At 47.0% G+C, this 21372-nt stretch overlaps 1 long non-coding RNA gene across 1 annotated transcript; it reads left to right on the top strand.

Moving 5' to 3' along the window:
- Nucleotides 1-16150: 16150 nt before the first annotated feature.
- On the top strand, nt 16151-20433 carry LOC123080002 (uncharacterized). The gene is made up of 4 exons (XR_006438175.1): nt 16151-16846; nt 16931-17038; nt 17912-17980; nt 19151-20433. It is a non-coding gene; the product is annotated as an uncharacterized lncRNA (long non-coding RNA).
- The last annotated feature ends 939 nt before the right edge of the window (nt 20434-21372 follow it).

Here is a 21372-nt window from a genome sequence, read left to right as displayed (position 1 = left end):
TTAATCCCTCAAAAAGATTCTTAAATTTCTACATGTGTGCTCCAAAAAAACGAGTATATGTGTACTCCAGAATTTTCTATAGATATGTTTTCCTAATAGTATAGTACAACCACACTATTACTATATTTTTTTTAAACCATAAGTTTTAGAGATATCTAACATAAATACGTATGAACTGCATAATTTACACAAGTATCAAAAAAATAAAAAAATGTTACACAGTAGAAACTGAATTCAGTGCAACACATGAGTATTTTTCAACGATATACATTACAAATATATAATACAACTAATATTTAACTTTATTCTTTTGTTAAGAGTACCAAATAAGTAATGAAAAATTATACTCCTTAACACAGTAGTATAGTAAGTACAAAATTTTAGTATAAAATATGTATATCAATAGGAGTTGCGCTGTTGGAAATATGCCCTAGAGGCAATAATAAAATGGTTATTATTGTATTTCCTTGTTCATGATAATTGTCTATTGTTCATGCTATAATTGTATTAACTGGAAACCGTAATACATGTGTGAATACATAGACCACAACATGTCCCTAGTAAGCCTCTAGTTGACTAGCTCGTTGATCAATAGATGGTTATGGTTTCCTGACCATGGACATTGGATGTCATTGATAACGGGATCACATCATTACGAGAATGATGTGATGGACTAAACCCAATCCTAAGCATAGCACAAGATCGTGTAGTTCGTTTGCTAAGAGCCTTTCTAATGTCAAGTATCGTTTCCTTAGACCATGAGATTGTGCAACTCCCGAATACCGTAGGAATGCTTTGGGTGTACCAAACGTCACAACGTAACTGGGTGGCTATAAAGGTGCACTACAGGTATCTCCGAAAGTGTCTGTTGGGTTGGCACGAATCGAGACTGGGATTTGTCACTCCGTATGATGGAGAGGTATCTCTGGGCCCACTCGGTAATGCATCATCATAATGAGCTTAATGTGACTAAGGAGTTAGCCACGGGATCATGCGTTACAGAACGAGTAAAGTGACTTGCCGGTAACGAGATTGAACGAGGTATTGGGATACCGACGATCGAATCTCGGGCAAGTAACATACCGATAGACAAAGGGAATTGTATACGGGATTGATTGAATCCCCGACATCGTGGTTCATCCGATGAGATCATCGTGGAACATGTGGGAGCCAATATGGGTATCCAGATCCCGCTATTGGTTATTGGGAGAGGTGTCTCGGTCATGTCTGCATGTTTCCCGAACCCGTAGGGTCTACACACTTAAGGTTCGGTGGCGCTAGAGTTGTTATGGGAAATAGTATGTGGTTACCGAAGGTTGTTCGGAGTCCCGGATGAGATTCCGGACATCACGAGGAGTTCCGGAATGGTCCGGCGGTGAAGATCGATATATTGGACGAAGGGTATTGGAGTCCGGAAGTGTTCCGGGGGTACCAGGCTATGGCCAGCATGACCGAAAGGTGTTTCGGGAGCCCCGGCAAGTCTTGGAGGGCCTCATGGGCCAAAGGGGAAGGGGCAAACCAGCCCACTGAGGGGTGGTGCGCCCCCCACACCCTTTCCCACGTTACTTGGGGAGGTGGGGCGCCTCCACCTGGCTTGGGAGGCAAGCCTCCACCTGCTTGGCTTGGGGGGCAAGTCTCCCTAGGATTTTCCCTAGGGAGATCCAATCTGCTTGGCCGCCGCCCCCTAGGGGAAACCCTAGGGCGCCTCCCCCTCTCCCTTTGCCCCTATATATAGTGGAGGGGTGGGAGGGCAGCCGCACCTCTTCCCTGGCGCAGCCCTCCCTCCTCATACACCTCCTCCTCCTCTGTAATGCTTAGCGAAGCTCTGCCGGAGAACCACGAGCTCCATTGCCACCACGCCGTCGTGCTGCTGGAGTTCTCCCTCAACTTCTCCTCTCCCCTTGCTGGATCAAGAAGGAGGAGACGTCCCCGGGCTGTACGTGTGTTGAACGCGGAGGCGCCGTCCGTTCGGCGCTAGATCGGATCTTCCGCGATCTGAATCGCCGCGAGTACGACTCCATCAACCGCGTTCTTGTAACGCTTCCGCTTAGCGATCTTCAAGGGTATGAAGATGCACTCCCTCTCTCTCGTTGTTAGCATCTCCTAGTTTGGTCTTGGTGACACGTAGGAAAATTTTGAATTATTGCTACGTTCCCCAACAGTGGCATCATGAGCTAGGTCTATGCGTAGATTCTATGCACGAGTAGAACACAAAGTAGTTGTGGGCGATGATTTGTTCAATTTGCTTACCGTTAGTAGTCTTATCTTGATTCGGTGGCATTGTGGGATGAAGCGGCCCGGACCGACCTTACACGTACACTTACGTGAGACAGGTTCCACCGACTAACATGCACTTGATGCATAAGGTGGCTAGCGGGTGTCTGTCTCTCCCACTTTAGTAGGATCGGATTCGATGAAGAGGGTCCTTATGAAGGGTAAATAGAAATTGGCATATCACCGTTGTGGCTTTTGCGTAGGTAAGAAACGTTTTGCTAGAAACCCATAGCAGCCACGTAAAACATGCAACACCAATTAGAGGACGTCTAACTTGTTTTTGCAGGGTATGCTATGTGATGTGATATGGCCAAAAGGATGTGATGAATTATATATATGTGATGTATGAGATTGATCATGTTCTTGTAATAGGAATCATGACTTGCATGTCAATGAGTATGACAACCGGCAGGAGCCATAGGAGTTGTCTTAATTTATTGTATGACCTGCGTGTCAATGAAAAACGCCATGTAATTACTTTACCTTATTGCTAACCGTTAGCCATAGTAGTAGAAGTAATAGTTGGCGAGACAACTTCATGAAGACACGATGATGGAGATCATGGTGTCATGCCGGTGACGAAGGTTATCATGCCGCGCCTCGAAGATGGAGATCAAAAGGCGCAAGATGATATTGGCCATATCATGTCACTTTATAATTTGCATGTGATGTTTGTCATGTTTACATCTTATTTGCTTAGAACGACGGTAGCATAAATAAGATGATCCCTCACTAAAATTTCAAGAGATGTGTTCCCCCTAACTGTGCACCGTTGCGAAGGTTCGTTGTTTCGAAGCACCACGTGATGATCGGGTGTGATAGATTCTAACGTTCGCATACAACGGGTGTAAGCCAGATTTACACATGCGAAACATTTAGGTTGACTTGACGAGCCTAGCATGTACAGACATGGCCTCGGAACACAAGAGACCGAAAGGTCGAACATGAGTCGTATAGTAGATACGATCAACATGGAGATGTTCACCGATGATGACTAGTCCGTCTCACGTGATGATCGGACACGGCCTAGTTGACTCGGATCATGTATCACTTAGATGACTAGAGGGATGTCTATCTGAGTGGGAGTTCATTAAATAATTTGATTAGATGAACTTAATTATCATGAACATAGTCAAAAGGTCTTTGCAAATTATGTCGTAGCTTACGCTTTAGTTCTACTAAGATATGTTCCTAGAGAAAATTTAGTTGAAAGTTGATAGTAGCAATTATGCGGTCTGGGTCCGTAAACTGAGGATTGCCTCATTGTTGCACAGAAGGCTTACGTCCTTAATGCACCGCTCAGTGTGCTGAACCTCGAGCGTCGTTTGTGGATGTTGCGAACATCTGACATACACGTTTTGATGACTACGTGATAGTTCAGTGTGTGATGCTGACGGTTTAAAATTGTGGCACCAAAGACGGTTTTGAAACGTCGCAGAACATATGAGATGTTCCAAAGACTGAAATTGGGATTTCAGACTAGTGCCCACGTCAAGAGGTATGAGACCTCTGACAAGTTTCTTAAGCCTGCAAACTAAGGGAGAAAAGCTCAATCGTTGAGCATGTGCTCAGATTGTCTGAGTACTACAATCGCTTGAATCGAGTGGGAGTTAATCTTCCAGATGAGATAGTGATGGTTCTCCATAGTCACTGACACCAAGCTATTAGAGCTTCGTGATGAACTATAACATATCAGGGATAGACATGATGATCCTTGAGCAACTCGCGATGTTTGACACCGCGAAAGTAGAAATCAAGTAGGAGCATCAATTGTTGATGGTTACTAAAACCACTAGTTTCAAGAAGGGCAAGGGCAAGAAGGGATACTTCATGAAACGGCAAATCAGTTGCTGCTCCAGCGAAGAAACCCAAGGTTGAACCCAAACCCGAGACTAAGTGCTTCTGTAATGAGGGGAACGGTCACTGAAGCAGAACTACCCTAGATAGTTGGTACATGAGAAGGCAGGCAAGGTCGACAGAAGTATATTGGATATACATTATATTAATGTGTACTTTACTAGTACTCCTAGTAGCACCAGGGTATTAGATACCGGTTTGGTTGCTAAGTGTTGGTAACTCGAAATAAAAGGCTACGAAATAAACGGAGACTAGCTAAAGGTGAGATGATGATATGTGTTGGAAGTGTTTCCAAGGTTGATGTGATCAAGCATCGCATGCTACCTCTACCATCGAGATTGGTGTTAAACCTAAATAATTTTTATTTGGTGTTTGCGTTGAGCATAGACATGATTGGATTATGTTTATCACAATACAGTTATTCATTTAAGGAGAATAATGGTTACTCTGTCTATTTGAATAATACCTTCAATGGTCTTGCACCTAAAATGAATGGTTTATTGAATCTCGATCGTAGTGATACACATGTTCATGCCAAAAGACATAAGATAGTAATGATAGTACCACATACTTGTGGCACTGCCACTTGAGTCATATTGGTATAAAACGCATGAAGAAGCTCCATGTTGATGGATCTTTGGACTCACTCGTTTTTGAAAAGATTGAGACATGCGAACCATGTCTATTAGTATATATGCATGAAGAAAGTCCATACAGATGGATCGTTTGGACTCACTTGATTTTGAATCACTTGAGACATGCAAATCATACCACATGGGCAAGATGACTGAAAGGCCTCGTTTTCAGTAAGATGGAACAAGAAAGCAACTTGTTGGAAGTAATACATTTTGATGTGTGCAGTCCAATGAGTGCTGAGGCATGTAGTGGATATCGTTATGTTCTTGCTTCACAGATGATTTGAGTAGATGCTGAGTATATTTACTTGATGAAACACAAGTCTGAATTATTGAAAGGTTCAAGTAATTTCAGAGTGAAGTTGAAGATCGTCGTGACAAGAGGATAAAATGTCTGTGATATGATCATAGAGATGAATATCTGAGTTACGAGTTTGGCACACAATTAAGAAATTGTGGAAATTGTTTCATGACTAATACCGCCTGGAACATCATAGTGTGATGGTGTGTCTGAACATCATAACTGCACCCTACTGGATATGGTGCATACCATGATGTCTCTTATCGAATTACACTATCGTTTATGGGTTAGGCATTAGAGACAACCGCATTCACTTTAAATAGGGCACCACGCAATTCCGTTGAGATGACACCGTATGAACTATGGTTTAGAGAAACCTGAGCTGTCATTTCTTAAAAGTTTGGGGCTGCGACGCTTATGTGGAAAAGTTTCAGGCTGATAAGCTCGAACCCAAAGCGGATAAATGCATCTTCATAGAATACCCAAAACAGTTGGGTATACCTCCTATTTCAGATCCGGAAGCAAAGTGATTGTTTCTAGAAACATGTCCTTTCTCGAGGAAAAGTTTCTCTCGAAAGAATTGAGTGGGAGGATGGTGGAGACTTGATGAGGTTATTGAACCATGACTTCAACTAGTGTGTAGCAGGGCACAGGAAGTTGTTCCCGTGGCACCTACACCAATTGAAGTGGAAGCTTATGATAGTGATCATGAAACTTCGGATCAAGTCACTACCAAACCTTGTAGGACGACAAGGATGCATGCTACTTCAGAGTGGTACGTAATCATGTCTTGGAAGTCATGTTGCTAGACAACAATGAACCTACGAGCTATGGAGAAGCGATGATGGGCCCGTATTCCGACGAATGGCTCGAGGCCATAAAATCCGAGAGAGGATCCATGTATAAAAACAAAGTGTAGACTTTGGAAGAACTACTTGATGGTCGTAAGGCTGTTGGGTGCAGATGGATTTTAAAAGGAAGACAGACAATGATGGTAAGTGTCACCATTAAGAAAGCTCGACTTGTCGTTAAGATGTTTTCCGGCAAGTTCAAGGAGTTGACTGCGATGAGACTTTCTCACTCGTAGCGATGCTAAGAGTCTGTTGGAATTATATTAGCAGTTACTGCATTATTTATGAAATCATGCAGATAGGATGTCAAAACATTGTTTCCTTGACGATTTTCTTGAGGAAAGGTTGTATGTGATACAACCAGAAGGTTTTGTCAATCCTGAAAGATGCTAACAAGTATGCAAAGCTCCAGCAATCCTTCTAAGGATTGGAGTAAGCATCTCGGAGTTGGAATGTACGCTTTGATGAGATGATCAAAGATTTTGGGTTTATACAAAGTTTATGAGAAACTTGTATTTCCAAAGAAGTGAGTGGGAGCACTATAGAATTTCTGATGAGTATATGTTGTTGACATATTGTTGATCAGAAATGATGTAGAATTTCTGGAAAACATACAGGGTTATTTGAAAAGTGTTTTTCAATGCAAAACCTGCATTAAGCTACTTGAACATTGAGCATCAAGATCTATAAGGATAGATCGAAAACGCTTAATAGTACTTTCAAGTGAATGCATACCGTGACAGGATTTTGAAGGAGTTGAAAATAGATCAGCAAAGAAGGAGTTCTTGGCTGTGTTACAAGGTGTGAGTATTGAGTAAGACTCAAGACCTGACCACGGCAGAAGAGAGAGAAAGGACGAAGGTCGTCCCCTATGCTTTAGACGTAGGCTCTACAGTATGCTATGCTGTGTACCGCACCTGAAGTGTACCTTGCCATGAGTTAGTCAAGGGGTACAAGAGTGATCCAGGAATGGATCACATGATAGCGGTCGAACTTATCCTTAGTAACTAGTGGACTAAGGAATTTTCTCGATTATGGAGGTGGTGAAAGAGTTCGTCGTAAAGGGTTGCGTCGATGCAAACTTTGACACTATCCGGATGACTCTGAGTAGTAAACCAGATTCGTATAGTAGAGCAGTTATTTGGAATAGCTCCAAGTAGCGCGTGGTAGCTGCATCTACAAGATGACATAGAGATTTGTAAAGCACACACGGATCTGAAAGGTTCAGACCCGTTGACTAGTAACCTCTCTCACAGGCGAGATATGAACAAACCCCATGGGTGTTGGATTCATTACAATCACATAGTGATGTGAACTAGATTATTGATTCTAGTGCAAGTGGGAGACTGTTGGAAATATGCCCTGGAGGCAATAATAAAATGGTTATTATTGTATTTCCTTGTTCATGATAATTGTCTATTGTTCATGCTATAACTGTATTAACTGGAAAGCGTAATACATGTGTGAATACATAGACCACAACATGTCCCTAGTAAGCCTCTAGTTGACTAGCTCGTTGATCAATAGATGGTTATGGTTTCCTGACCATGGACATTGGATGTCATTGATAACGGGATCACATCATTACGAGAATGATGTGATGGACAAGACCCAATCCTAAGCATAGCACAAGATCGTGTAGTTCGTTTGCTAAGAGCTTTTCTAATGTCAAGTATCGTTTCCTTAGACCATGAGATTATGCAACTCCCGGATACCGTAGGAATGCTTTGGGTGTACCAAACGTCACAACGTAATTGGGTGGCTATAAAGGTGCACTACAGGTATCTCCGAAAGTGTCTGTTGGGTTGGCACGAATCGAGACTGGGATTTGTCACTCCGTATGATGGAGAGGTATCTCTGGGCCCACTCGGTAATGCATCATCATAATGAGCTCAATGTGACTAAGGAGTTAGCCACGGGATCATGCGTTACAGAACGAGTAAAGTGACTTGCCGGTAACGAGATTGAACGAGGTATTGGGATACCGACGATCGAATCTCGGGCAAGTAACATACCGATAGACAAAGGGAATTGTATACGGGATTGATTGAATCCCCGACATCGTGGTTCATCCGATGAGATCATCGTGGAACATGTGGGAGCCAATATGGGTATCCAGATCCCGCTATTGGTTATTGGCCGGAGAGGTGTCTCGGTCATGTCTGCATGGTTCCCGAACCCGTAGGGTCTACACACTTAAGGTTCGGTGACGCTAGAGTTGTTATGGGAAATAGTATGTGGTTACCGAAGGTTGTTCGGAGTCCCGGATGAGATTCCGGACATCACGAGGAGTTCCGGAATGGTCTGGCGGTGAAGATCGATATATTGGACGAAGGGTATTGGAGTCCGGAAGTGTTCCGGGGGTACCAGGCTATGGCCAGCATGACCGAAAGGTGTTTCGGGAGCCCCGGCAAGTGTTGGAGGGCCTCATGGGCCAAAGGGGAAGGGCCAAACCAGCCCACTAAGGGGTGGTGCGCCCCCACACCCTTTCCCACGTTACTTGGGGAGGTGTGGCGCCTCCACCTGCTTGGCTTGGGGGGCAAGTCTCCTTAGGATTTTCCCTAGGGAGATCCAATCTGCTTGGCCACCGCCCCCTAGGGGAAACCCTAGGGCGCCTCCCCCTCTCCCCTTGCCCCTATATATAGTGGAGGGGTGGGAGGGCAGCCGCACCTCTTCCCTGGCGCAGCCCTCCCTCCTCATACACCTCCTCCTCCTCCAAAGGCTGCACACCTAAATTATAGATCTGCACACCTAAATTCCAAAGGCTGGCTCCGCCACTGCGCCTGTGTCACTGGCGTCGGCCCCCGCGGGTAAGGGCCACCGCACGACCTCTACACTCGCACCGCACGACCTCTACACTCACACTGGTGTCAATCTTCACGCCGACGACCTTTAGGCCACCGACGACAAGCAAATCGCTTCGTCCAGCTTCTCCGCGCCCGTGAAAGGGAGCCATGCACTACGCGCAGCAAACCTCTCCCGAAGTCAACCACCCAAACTACCCTTGGCGTCGATGCCTTGTTCTATCGGCGTCAGGAGCAGCGCACTGCTAACCCTCTCCCAGTCCCGACATCAACCAGAGGACACCATCCGGGCGACCCTCAATGTCGACGCCCAGTCTACCAGCGTCCATGAATCGGAGCCACGCCCTCAGATCTACGGGCACCCTCTTTGTGGGGAATAGAAGAAGCGTATCTCGCCTGCGATGCAGTTGCTGGCTGCAGTTCGTCGGTGCCGTCCGCTCGTCCCCGGGGAGGGGGTTTGGCAGGGAGGTCTTTTGCGAGAGGCTTTGGTGTGTCTCGTGTGCATCTAGCAATTAAACACTCTGTCAAAAAGCACTTTCACCGTAACTGTCTCCGCCAGTTCAACTAAACTCACCTGGTCATCTCAGATACATCTTGTATGCCAACTTTTCCCAGGGTAGTTTTTTTTTAGTTTTTACCCAGCTTGATTATCTTGTATATGTGCAGTTTACACCAATTAATTCAAATGTGATTTTTATGAATGAATATTAATTTTATAATTAGAGAACTACTTCCTCAATATATTCAAGAATTTTTTTTATATTATTTTCATAAGAATATGTTTATGGTAGTTTCATGGAATTTATACTTGATATATTAATTTATTATTCCTCAATATATTATTATTTTTCTCCTATATGGCTAATCTGTGTGATTTCACTGCAATGAAACATTTTTCTCCTTCCCACGACCGACTCCGAGGCAACAAGGGTTTCCCCACCTTCCACAGGCACCGCTGCCGATCTGTCTCTCTGTTGTGGCCTCGGGGTAATGGAGGCGCGATCGATCCTAACCTTTTATCGGTGGGAGCTTCCTGGTTTTTTTAATAAGTTTTGGTAAGTTTATTTAGGATTTGTGTCTTGGTTGAGAAGGCGATGGCTCCTTGAAGACAAAATAAGGTTGTCTTTGGCGGATCTCAAGGGATTCGCTTGGTGTTTGTCTTCGATGGATCTCCTGAGCACGCACGCCAACGTGTGATCTTCCCGTCGAAATTATGGTGAACCTCGGGGCGCTGCGCTCCTCTAGCCCGGCCATCGGGTATTGCACGGCCTCGACACTCGCACCAGTGCCAATCTGCTTCCGCCTGTGTCAAGTGCGTCAGCCCTCGCAGGAAAGGGCCACCGCACGGCCTCTACACTCGCACCCCATGGCCTCTACACTCGCACCGGTGGGAATCTTCACGCTGACGACCTTTAGGCTGCCGAAGACAAGCAAATCGCTTTGTCTAGCTTCACCGCGTAGTAACCTCTCCCGAAATCAACCACCCGAACTACCCTTGACGCCGATGCCTTGTTCTACCGGCGTCAGGAGCATCTCCCTGCTAACCCTCTCCCGAGTCCTGACATCAACCAGAGGACACCACCCGGGCGACCCTCGACGTCGATGCCCTGTCTACCAGCGTCCATGAATCAGAGCCGTGCCATCAGATCTATGGGCGCCCTCGTTGTGGGGAATAGAAGAAGCGTACCTCGTCTGCAATGCGGTTCCTGGCTGTAGTTCGACGGTGTCGTCCGCTCGTCAGCGGGGAGGGGGTTTGGCAGGGAGGTCTTTTGCGAGAGGCTTTGGTGTGTCTCGTGTGCACCTAGCAATTAAACACTCTGTCAAAAGCACTTTCACCATAACCGGCTCCGCCAGCTCAACTAAACTCACCTGCTCATCTCAGATGCATCTTTTACGCCAACTTTTCCCTGGGTAGTTTCTTTTTATTTAAAAGTATTTACCCAGCTTGATTATCTTGTATATGTGCAGTTTACAACAATTAATTCAAATGTGGTTTTTATGAACGAATATTAATTTTATCATTAGAGAACTACTTCCTCAATATATTCAAGAATATTTTTATATTATTTTTCATAAGAATATGTTTATGGTAGTTTCATGGAGTTTATACTTGATATATTAATTTATTATTCCTCAATATATTAATATTTTTCTCCTAATATGGCTAATCTGTGTGATTTCACTGCTATGAAACGTTTTTCTCCTTCCCACGACCGACTCCAAAGCAACAAGGGTTTCCCCACCTTCCACAGGCACCGCTGCTGATCTGTCTGTCTCTTGTGGCCTCGGGGTAATGGAGGCGCGATCGATCCTAACCTTTATCGGTGGGAGCTTCCTGGTTTGTTTTTATATGTTTTTGTAAGTTTATTTAGGATTTGTGTCCTGCTCGAGAAGGCGACGGCTCCTTGAAGACAAAATAAGGTTGTCTTCGGCGGATCTCAAGGGATTCGCTTGGTGTTTGTCTTCTATGGATCTCCTTTGTGTCTTGTGTTCGTGTGTCTATAGGTTGGATCCTTTCAATCTATGTTTCTCTTTGTTGAAGGCGGTTGTTGTTTTGGGGCGTTGATCCTTTGGGGCATTTGTACGACAACTTCCGACTATGTACCACAACAAGGTTTGCTCATACCAGTGAGAAAGGGGTGATGATCACGTCGTGTTTTCAACTTGCTACGGTGCTTGTTGTCGTCTATGAGTGGTCTATGAATATGGATGAAATTTATGTCACCTCGGATGTTCTTTGTATTGTCATAATGTTTGAGGAGCCAATGGGAAGTTTTTTTTCGAAAAGACAAATAAATTGCGGATTTGCTAAAACTCATTCGAATGAGAAACTAATTGGTCTCATTCACTTTTTAGACCGTCCGATCCAGCCGCGCGATGATTCGTGCTTCCTCTAGTTTTTTTGAGGGAAAAGCCTTTTATTACTCAAAGTCCACAATGTGTGGGATACAAGTCTGGTCATGCGGCTGGCCAAGCCACACATGACGCCCTGGAAGTAAAGACAAAGCATATTTAGCTAACTTGTGGGCTTCAACATTTGCCTCATGCTTTTCAAAAGTAAATTTACTGGTTGGTGGTGATTTAAGTCTGATTTCTCTTATTATAACGCCATATTCCCCTGGCTTCCTGTGCTTCCTCCAGGTGGAGAGCTTCGTAGAGACGGGAGGCGCGGCCCATCTGTTGTCCCCCTCACAGCCCTTTTTTTGCTGCACGTTTTTTTCTTCTCTTTTTTGTTTGACGAAGGCCACTTGCATTCCGGACCGGAACATTTTCCACGCAGAAGCCCAAGTACGCTTGTAGGATATACGAAGCCCTGTCTGATCGCCCCTCTTTTCAGTCTGTTGTTCGCTTCCAGAAATAAGAGATGAAAGTTCCTACAAGGCTCCTTAGAGCTCAGCGACTCTCGGCCGTCGGATTTGCTTGATGCGATTCTGGGCGTCGGATTGGGATATGGAGGAAGCTGGGCCGTCGGATCTGGGATGAGCACTGCTGGAATGAATAGTTACTGCCTCCAACTGCCTTACTACTCCCACGCGCTATCGCTCACTCTGTGGTTTCCGCCTGGGTCTCGCTGACGTGTGGGTCCCCACGCTGGTGGGCCGCGGGTGTCAGCGGCTGTGCCTGGAGAGGCGCCCGGTGTATTCCTTTCGCGGTCAAAATATCATGCCACCGCCCGTAATTGTCACATCCCGCCGAGGGTATGGGTGGTATTCCGTGTGTTAGAGCATCTCCAACAGCCGCGCTACGCGCCGCACGCTAAAAACTAGTTTGACGCGCGCCGTTCGCCTGGTTTTGCACGGCCGCCAGCGCTGGCTCCAACAGCCGCGCTAAAATGCAGCGCACGCGCCGCTCCAGCAGCACGCAAAAAATGCAGCGCGCGCGACTCGCCGGGGCATTGCATATATGACATTTTGGACACAAAATGGATTTGAAAATATTCAAAATGCAATGAACATGACATATAAAATTTCACACAAACAAGTTGATGAATAAAAGTTCATGCCCACAAGTTCAAAATCATGCCCACAAGTTCATCCAATGGGCATGTTCATCCAACCAAGTTCAAAATGCAAACCAAGTTCAAGACACAAACAAAAGACACATCAATCCTCGTCCTCGTCTTCGTCCTCATCTTTGGAAGACGATTCTTCCTCCTCCGAAGATGATTCTTCCTCCCTCTCCTCATCGCGCACCGCATCACGTGAAACTTCGACGGTATTGGCAAGATCTTCAACGGCATATTCATGGGAATGTGTGTGAGGAGGCACATCGAAAGACATTCCGCCCATGGCGGGCGGAGGTGCACCCATGCCTCCCATGAGAGAAGCAAAACTCATGCCTCCCATGGCGGCCATAGCGTCGGGGGGTGCTCCAAAGCCACCCATGCCTCCCATGGCACCTAAACCGTCCACGGAACCTCCGAAGCCACCCATGCCACACATGGCGCCAAGGCCACCGCCACCCATGGCGCCGAGGCCACCGCCACCCATGGCGCCGAGGCCACCACCACCCATTGCACGAATCATGGCTCTTTTTTGGATCAAGACTTATTCACGTGAAAGATTGACAAACTCCTTTTGCGCCTCATTGAGGTTAGATGTGTCCAAGAAGAACAAGTGCTTCTCCCATTCCAACAATCTTGTTCGCTCCTCATTGCTCACCTTACTCTCCTCCAAAGTCACCTTCCTCTCCTCGGCCGCCACCCTCCTCTCCTCGGCCGCCAACCTCCTCTCCTCGGCCGCGGCATCTTGGTTCCTTGCCATTTTCTCACCTCGTTGGCTTCTTTTCTTGCCTTCACAATAGCTTCCATAGCATTTTTGAGCTCATCATCTCCTTTCCTCTTCTTCTTTTCTGTTTTGTCTTTCTTGCACCCATCCGGTCGTTTTGGCTTCGAGTATGAAACCGAGTTGGGTGTGGGGCTTCTCTTGCCATCATCACTTGATGCATCATCCTCCTCATCATCATCGTCATCATTCAACTCAATTGTTCGCTTGCGTTTGTTGCTCAAATGCAAATCATCCAAATCTTCACACTTCTTCCATTTCTCATCATCCTTCAACACGTTATAGCAATGAGGCAAGGTAAAGACCCTTCCTTTCTTGATCTTCCCCTTCTTGGTCTTCCTCTCCTCTTCTTTGAACAAGTTTTGTGCAATGTGGTACTACATGAAAACAAAACAAGTTAGCACTTCGAACACCAACAACAAGTATGATGAACATGTATGAGATGCCACTTGCTCTATCGTCCTCATTTGTGCCACTTGGGTTCAACTTGTCAACCGCCTTTTGACAGGCCGCCCACCTTTGACAATCCGAGTTGATTGTCGACCACCGGGACCGAAGTGATCTCTCGGAGCGGTCAATTCCACTCACGTTGTGAACATCATAGTGTTCTTTGATCCGCCCACAATAAGCATCTCTACTTTGATCACCTCCAACGGATGGATCCCTCGACACTTGCAACCAAGTATTGCATAGTAAGATGTCATCGGCGTTGGTGTAATTGCCCGCTCTTCCTTTCGGCGCGTCGACAATGCCCTCACCCTCCTCGTCCACCTCGAACTCATGGTCTTCGAAATGCATGTCATTGGTTTGAGACCAATGCGAATTGTTGGAGCCAACACCCATAGTTGACATGTATGCATCATCGTTGAGACTACAAAGTTTTTTGAACAAAGCTATCTATATGAATGCATTCAAAAAATAACAAGAAAAGAAACGTTGAAAAAAATTTCTACCTTGGGGGCATTTCATCGAACACGTTGTGCGCGTCGGCCGCCGGCTCAACGAGTGAGCTCGCCGGCGCTTCGGTAGCCACCGCGTCCGTCACACGCCCTGCAAGCTTCTTCTTCTCGCCTTCGTGGTGCCAGAGCCGTCCGCCGCCTTGTTCTTCTTTGCCGATGCCTTGCCCTTCTTCGGTCGCGCCGCATTGGGGAGCTTCGGGGGGGGGGGGGCGGCTCGGGGCGGCGCCGGCGCGACGCCACCCGCCGCCGAGGTCATCCGCGCGTGAGGCCGATGGTCGGAGGGAGCTCCGCGGAGGCGAGGCCAACGCCCCCTGCGCTAGGGTATGCGGCAGGCGGCGACGGCGGCGGCAGCGGTGGACGGGTCGCGGCTATAGGATGGGGTGAGCGGGGTGCCGGCGCGTGCGTCCATGGGGTGCAGTTCGCCGGCGCCGGCGCGCGCGGGGCGTAGGAGGCGGAGAGGAGAGAGTGCGGCGCGAGCGCTCGAGTGTGCCGCGCGCGGAAGCGGGCGCCCCAAACATACCGCGCGTGATAGCGAATCGGACAGCACACCCAACTCCTTATACCGCGCGTGCGGTTATTGCGCGCCCGCTGGAGACACCCGGTGGGTTGCGCGCGCGCTAAAATGTCCAAATTGGCGGCGCGGCGCTTGTTTAGCGCGACTGTTGGAGATGCTCTTAGAGCAAGTATAATAGAGCTGAGTCAGCGGGCTATAAGGATTAAACTAGTATATTTCTGCTTAGTTGGAGGAAAGAGAAGATGAGAAAGAAGGTAAGCGGGCTCTTCGTGAAGAGCCAACTCTAGCACGTGCTCCTAGGCACTTTGTGAGAATGAAATGTGGGCCATATAATAAAAAAATAATACACTCTTTTGATCTACTATTGTATATATTGGCTATAAGATGGGCTGTATATGATATGACACTGGCTTATAGCCAGCAGCTGGCTATATTATTAACCATACCTGGCCAAATGGGCCGGCCCGGCCCGGCACGGCCCGACCTGGGTTAAACGGGCCAGGCACGACACAACCCATCCAGGCACGCTAAGTAATCGTGCCGGGCCGGGCCGGCACGCGTGCGGGCCTCTCTGGCCCAAGCACGGCCCCCTCTCTACACGAGCTGGCACGGCGGCCCGTTTAGCACGCCGGCACAGCTGGCCCGAGTAGGCACGTCGAGGCACAGTATCGATCGTTGGCTGTTTTTTCTATAGAAAAAGAACATCGATCGTTCCCTCGTTGGCTCTGGCTAGCTACCTCGTTGGCTGGAATAAAAAAGTCGAACAATGGACGGCCGTCCGTGACCATGCGCAGCGCCGCAGTGCGCCAGTGCGCTCGTCAACTCATGCGACTCACATCGATTGCAGGAATCGCGGGCACGCACGTCTTCTGGTCCTTCTGGCTTGTTGGCTCTCTGTCCCTTGTACGTATACGTACGTAGTAGATTAGTAGTAGATTTTGCTAAGAAAAAGTTAGCCGTGCCGTGCCGGGCTGGCACGCGTGCCTGGCATGGCAGCCCAGGCACGGCCTTAGCCGGGCCACGTGCCAGGCACGGCCAACTAAGCCACGTGCCGTGCTGGCCCATGACGGGCTGGGCACGCGGGCTATCGTGCCGGCCCGATAAAATCGGCCCGTTTGGCCAGGTTTGTTATTAACCATGCTCTTAGGCCCGTGCGTGGCATGCTATGGCTGGCTAAGGAACGGATGGGGACGCCTGCTTCTCTCCACTTCGCCATTGGGTGAAAAACCTAGCCAGCACTCCTCCCGTCCCCTGCAGCCATCGCCGCCAGTGCGCTCCCGTCACCCTCTCCTCCCATTCCTCTCCCGTCACCAAGCTCGCCGCCGTCGCTGCTCTCCCATCATCCGCCGTCGGTGGTGCAGGACGCCGCTCGCGTCGTGGGATTCGGCAGCAGGAGGAGGAGCACCCGCACCTCGTCAGCCGCCGCCGATGCGAGGAGGGAGACCGTGGATGGAGATCACGCGGTCCGCCGCCGCCGTGGGATGAGGAGCACCAGAGGATCTACTTTCCTCTTGGCACCAAATCCAAGTACACAACCCCTCCCGCCGCCGCTTTCTTCCTCCTCGCTCCCCCACCCCAAACCACCCGCCGCCTACGCCGGCGACCTCGCCGCCGTGCGCCGTCCTCCGCCCTCCACCCACTGTCGCCGACCCCAGCCTCTCACCCTATCTCCCTACCCGAGGCCCCAAATCAAGCAGCAGGTCAGGGGCGGCTAGATCCACCACGGCCGCCGCGGCGCGTCCGGTCCCGCGACAGAGGTGCTCGAGGGCGGCCGCGTCTGCGCCAGGAGAAGAGGACGTGGCGGCCACTGCCGTCGTTCTCGGCCTCTCGGGCGACCACGAGGTTCCTCTGCTCCGACCCTGTGAAGGTCCTCTCTGCTTCCCCCTTGTCTTTCTCTCTCGATTCGATGCTGCTTTTGCTGCTCTGTTCGTGAAAATCCTCTCTGCTGCAGGCCTCGAGGAGGTGGATGAGGACCTGAGATTTAAATCTTGGGCCCCAACAAGCTCCAAGGACACCAAGTTTCTTCCTTCCTTGCTTGGGTCCGTCCAACGCACCAGGGGTAAGCACCGCCACCTCCTCTGCTCTCTTCTCTTCCATCCAGGGTTGGTTTGGGTGCAGGGGTGGTTATTCTTGGGTGTTAGCCGTTTTAATCCCGCTGCACGATTAGCTGTACTTGTTCTTCAGTTTCGTCAGAGAGAAACAGGAACATGCAGCTTGAGCTTGTTCAAGTGGATGGAGTTGTTTCCTGTTCCTGCATGCGCATTCGTGGGATGGCACACAATAGCAGCAGCCAGTGCGGCGGCTTAGTGGATGCGTGAGTAGCTATGGGATGGCGCAGCTGTTAGCTTGATCGTGTCCGGCTGAATCGTTATTTCAGTTAGCTTGTAACACTGGCAGACTATAAATAAGACGAGGGGAAACTCTGTTTTTCTTGTTCCAGAGAGAGACACACATGGATGGTACAGCCGTTGGGTTCTTTATTTGTATCACCTGCAACAAATTCATCGACCGAGCTAGCTTCCAACTCGTTCTTGCCATGGTTGTTGGTTGGTCCTACCTAGGCAAAATCTCAATCCATTGTCTTTTCAGTTTACATAGGGCTCTCCATGCCCAAGATGAGAAAATCTTGCTGTCAATTTGTTTGATGCCACAATTGGCGTCATTTTCTTACCATTATATTATATTTGCCACTGAATGTTCAACCTTTAATCTTTGCTTTTGCAAAGCCAGGCTTTATGTACTGTCTGCTTGTGTTTGCTTTCTCTGCTGCAAAAGTAGCTCATTCATTCATCGCCGATTTGGCACGTGCGACCAATGTGCACATGCTGCATTTAGATTCCAGCCTAACTACTAGCTTTCAGTTGAAGCCTTTTAGACCAAGCCATCTCGGTTTCTTGTGTTTTCGCCTAACTAGCTTTTTATTCTTCTTCAGGTTTTCAAGGCGGTTTTGTGTAGAACAGCCACGGAGCAGAAACAACGAACATGCTACTTTAGCAACAGCGTAATGATCCTGATGATACTCTTATCATTTTGTTAACGTAATGTGTGTTCTGTCAATGCTCGCTCCGGATGCTAGCTAGACCTACTGGGTAGCATAGCTAATTCTTTGCCTATCTTCACAACATTCAAGAGCTCTTTAGTCCTGCCAAAGCAAGGTTTTGATGATTCCCTCACACAAAATATTCATATTTGGTCGTGCCTGCATGATGCGTGTGTGCATGATGGATGGTCCTGCACTACTGTACTAGCTAGATAATAAGCTTGTTTTGCTACTGAATGATTGAACGGTGTCTCAGTTTGTACCTCAGTTAGCTCACCGCCTAAAATTGCGACGGGATAGGCACTGTTTGGTTCGTGCTCCCATTCTTGGTGGGCTAAACATATTTGTTTGTTTGATTTGGAGCAGCAGGCGCTCTCCATCGACAACTGGGACTCCACGCCTAAGCTGTTGATTACCTCATTTTTTTCATCTTCTCCGTATATTCATTCGATTGCCTGCTACATTCTTCTTCATTGCATGGGCATGCATCTTGGCTCGTGACCGACGGAAGTTAGTAGTTCACCTGCTTGCTAAATTTATTTTTATGCCTTCTGTTTTGTCGAATTCTACTGAGTAAGCAACTGGGAGTTGCATCCAACCTTTGTTGGTTCAGCTTCTCTTTTATGTTCTGTAGATAGATGTTGGTTCAATGTTGTTAATTTTCAGCTTCTCTCTTTTATGTTCTATAGATAGGTGTTAGTTGTTCGCATGTTGTACAATAGCCAGCTCAACTATACATGTCTCCTTTTTTTGAGCCAATTAATGTGATGTACGAGTCAAATCATATTACTAATTATTATTGTCCGGGTTGAAGAGAAGAATCTATGACAGGGTGAGACTTGCTTTGCAAAACATGTGTTTTCGTTGAAGACTTGCTTGCTGTGTGCCATGGCTATGTGTGATTCTGATCATTGAATTATGTACTGCTGATCATTGGATTATGGTGCCATGCTTAGGCATATTAAGTGTTTGTATTAGGCTTTTTAAATATTCTCAGGTCATGCTTGTTCTAAGTTTGCTTAGTCATGTAAATGATGGTATGCGGCAAGGCTTGGCTGTCGCGACGCATCCAAGCTCAAAGTGCACTAGTGTTACAAGTATTTACTAGCTCTCCTCTGCTTTTTTGTGCAGGTGGCACTTTTGCTTGTGTCTTGTTATCTTTTTGAAATGGTGAAGCTGACAATGATAGCCTGTATCACTGATGGCCTTCCATTGGCGGAGTGCTTAGATGGTGGTTATGTGAAGGATGTTGTCTTCTACAAGCAGCAAGAAAAATTGTTGTTCAAAAACATATCTAAAGGCCAACATGAATCATCAAGACTGTCAACTGAAACTGGACCATACTGTTCCAGGTCAAGGTATGTATTTACATTTTTTGCTTTCAGCAAGATGAGGATAATGTGACTGTTTGTGTGCGCGCGTGCTATATTATACATTTTCGCTTTCATCAAGATGAGGATACTGTGAGTATTTGTGTGCGTGCGTGCTATATGATACATTTTTGCTTTCATCAAGATGAGGATACTGTGAATGTTTGTGGGTGCTTTAGTGGTTCTAGGTTATTGTAGTAGTATAACTAGGCTTCGTTTACACAAAATCCAAATAGAATTTAGTTTGGAGCTGGTCAAGACATGGTGTAGTATTATAACCTATTAATTTGGTTGGACTGGTCAAGTGTTCTATTAATTCTTGTTGCAGTATTCATTCTGTAGTATGTACTAGCTCTTAGACAAGATAATTGTTTAGCCCCTGATTTCTTAGCTACTGGTTGGTCCTGTAAAGCTACATCCTTGCTTTCCGATTAGTGTTATTTGAATCTATAGCAGTGGATATGCGTAGAAGATCCGCTAATTTGGGTTTTTTCCCTTTATTTATCATGTGATGGCCATTGTCGGAGCTTTGCCGCCTTCATCTCGACTCCGTCGGGGTTCCAGGTTCACACTTCACCGCTCTCCCCCTGTGGCCCGGTGATTTGTGGCGGCTGCGGGGTCTTCCCTGCTTTGGTGGTGGCCGGCAGGCGTTTGCCCGGCCAGATCTGGCGCGGTGCAGGACCTGTGGTGCATGGCCTGGTTTATGGGGGCGGGGGACACATGGGTCCTTGGTCCGGCAGCGTCGGCAGGACGCTGTGCGCCCGTCTGCTTTCTTGCTAGATACGTGTTTAGGAAAAATCTACAATACTCCTAAAAGGTTTATACATCAATTGCAACGGGTTTTAGGAATGCATCACTATATTGATTTTGGTTTATACATGAACGGCAGAGAGTTTTATAAATGTATCATTATATTGTTTTGGGTTTATATATGAATTGCAAAATGTTTTAGCCATGTGAAAATCAGAGCTCAGGTGGCAGGTGATTTTTTTTCTTGCTTCTAATGGTAGGATGATGTTCTGTATACTAAAAAGGACTCGTGCACACTTGCTTTGCTCCTTAGTGTTTATGATCAGTTGCCAAACATTATAATAGGATATACACATTGCTTCAAAACTGAGTATGTTCCTTGGTGATGGTGTATTTATTATGAAAATAAATAGGACTGCTTACCCATGGTGATGTGGTATTGCTACTCGATTACTTACCCTGTTTCTGTGACAAAGGCCCGTGATAGATATGGTTAGACACATATTGAGCGTCCAATTTCATAAATATTGAGCATACAGTTTCAATTTCAACTTAAACATGAGATTGTCTTGCTGTCGAGTTGTGTTCAGTTCTTTCCATGTAGAACTTACTAGAAATTCTTGCATACATCCTAAACAAATAAAGAGCTGCATGCATTTAAATTAAGCAGTTTCAAAGAAAGAATTATTTCAAGTTATTTTGTTTGGAGATGAGTTGCCTTTTCTACACCTTTGTGCAAAGGATGGAGCCTCCACAGTGCCTATGAGCCATGCTTTTTCCCACCCAGTAAAATGGTCTATTTTCAAGTGGCATCATACGGTGAAGGAGGGGATCTGGATCAGGAGCCGTAATGGTGCTTGTGATGGCATGTCTAGCACTTGCGCGACCCTGGCACTACTAGAAAAAAGCTGTTTAGTGGCGCACCTGTTTTTGCTATTAATGGTGCACTATAGGTGCGCCACTATTAACATGCCACTAGTAACAAATAATAATGGCGCACCTCCATTAGTATCCTAGATAATAGTGGCGCATCTGGTAGTGCGCCATTACTATGTTTAACAGTGCGCCATTACTATGTCTCCTAGGGGGGCATATTTACCTTCACGTATGCACCCAAGTGCGCCATTACTATGCCCTATAATGCGCCAGTGGTATTTAGCCCTGGTGCGCCACTAATGCTCAATATGGTGCGCTACTACTATGAATATTAGGAATTTTTTTTTTTGCTTTTTT

Source organism: Triticum aestivum, chromosome 3D (genome assembly GCF_018294505.1).
Source record: "Triticum aestivum cultivar Chinese Spring chromosome 3D, IWGSC CS RefSeq v2.1, whole genome shotgun sequence".
In the NCBI taxonomy this organism is placed as follows: domain Eukaryota; kingdom Viridiplantae; phylum Streptophyta; class Magnoliopsida; order Poales; family Poaceae; genus Triticum; species Triticum aestivum.
The sequence above is the reverse complement of the archived record's forward strand: the minus strand, read 5'-3'. Positions and strand labels throughout refer to the sequence as shown.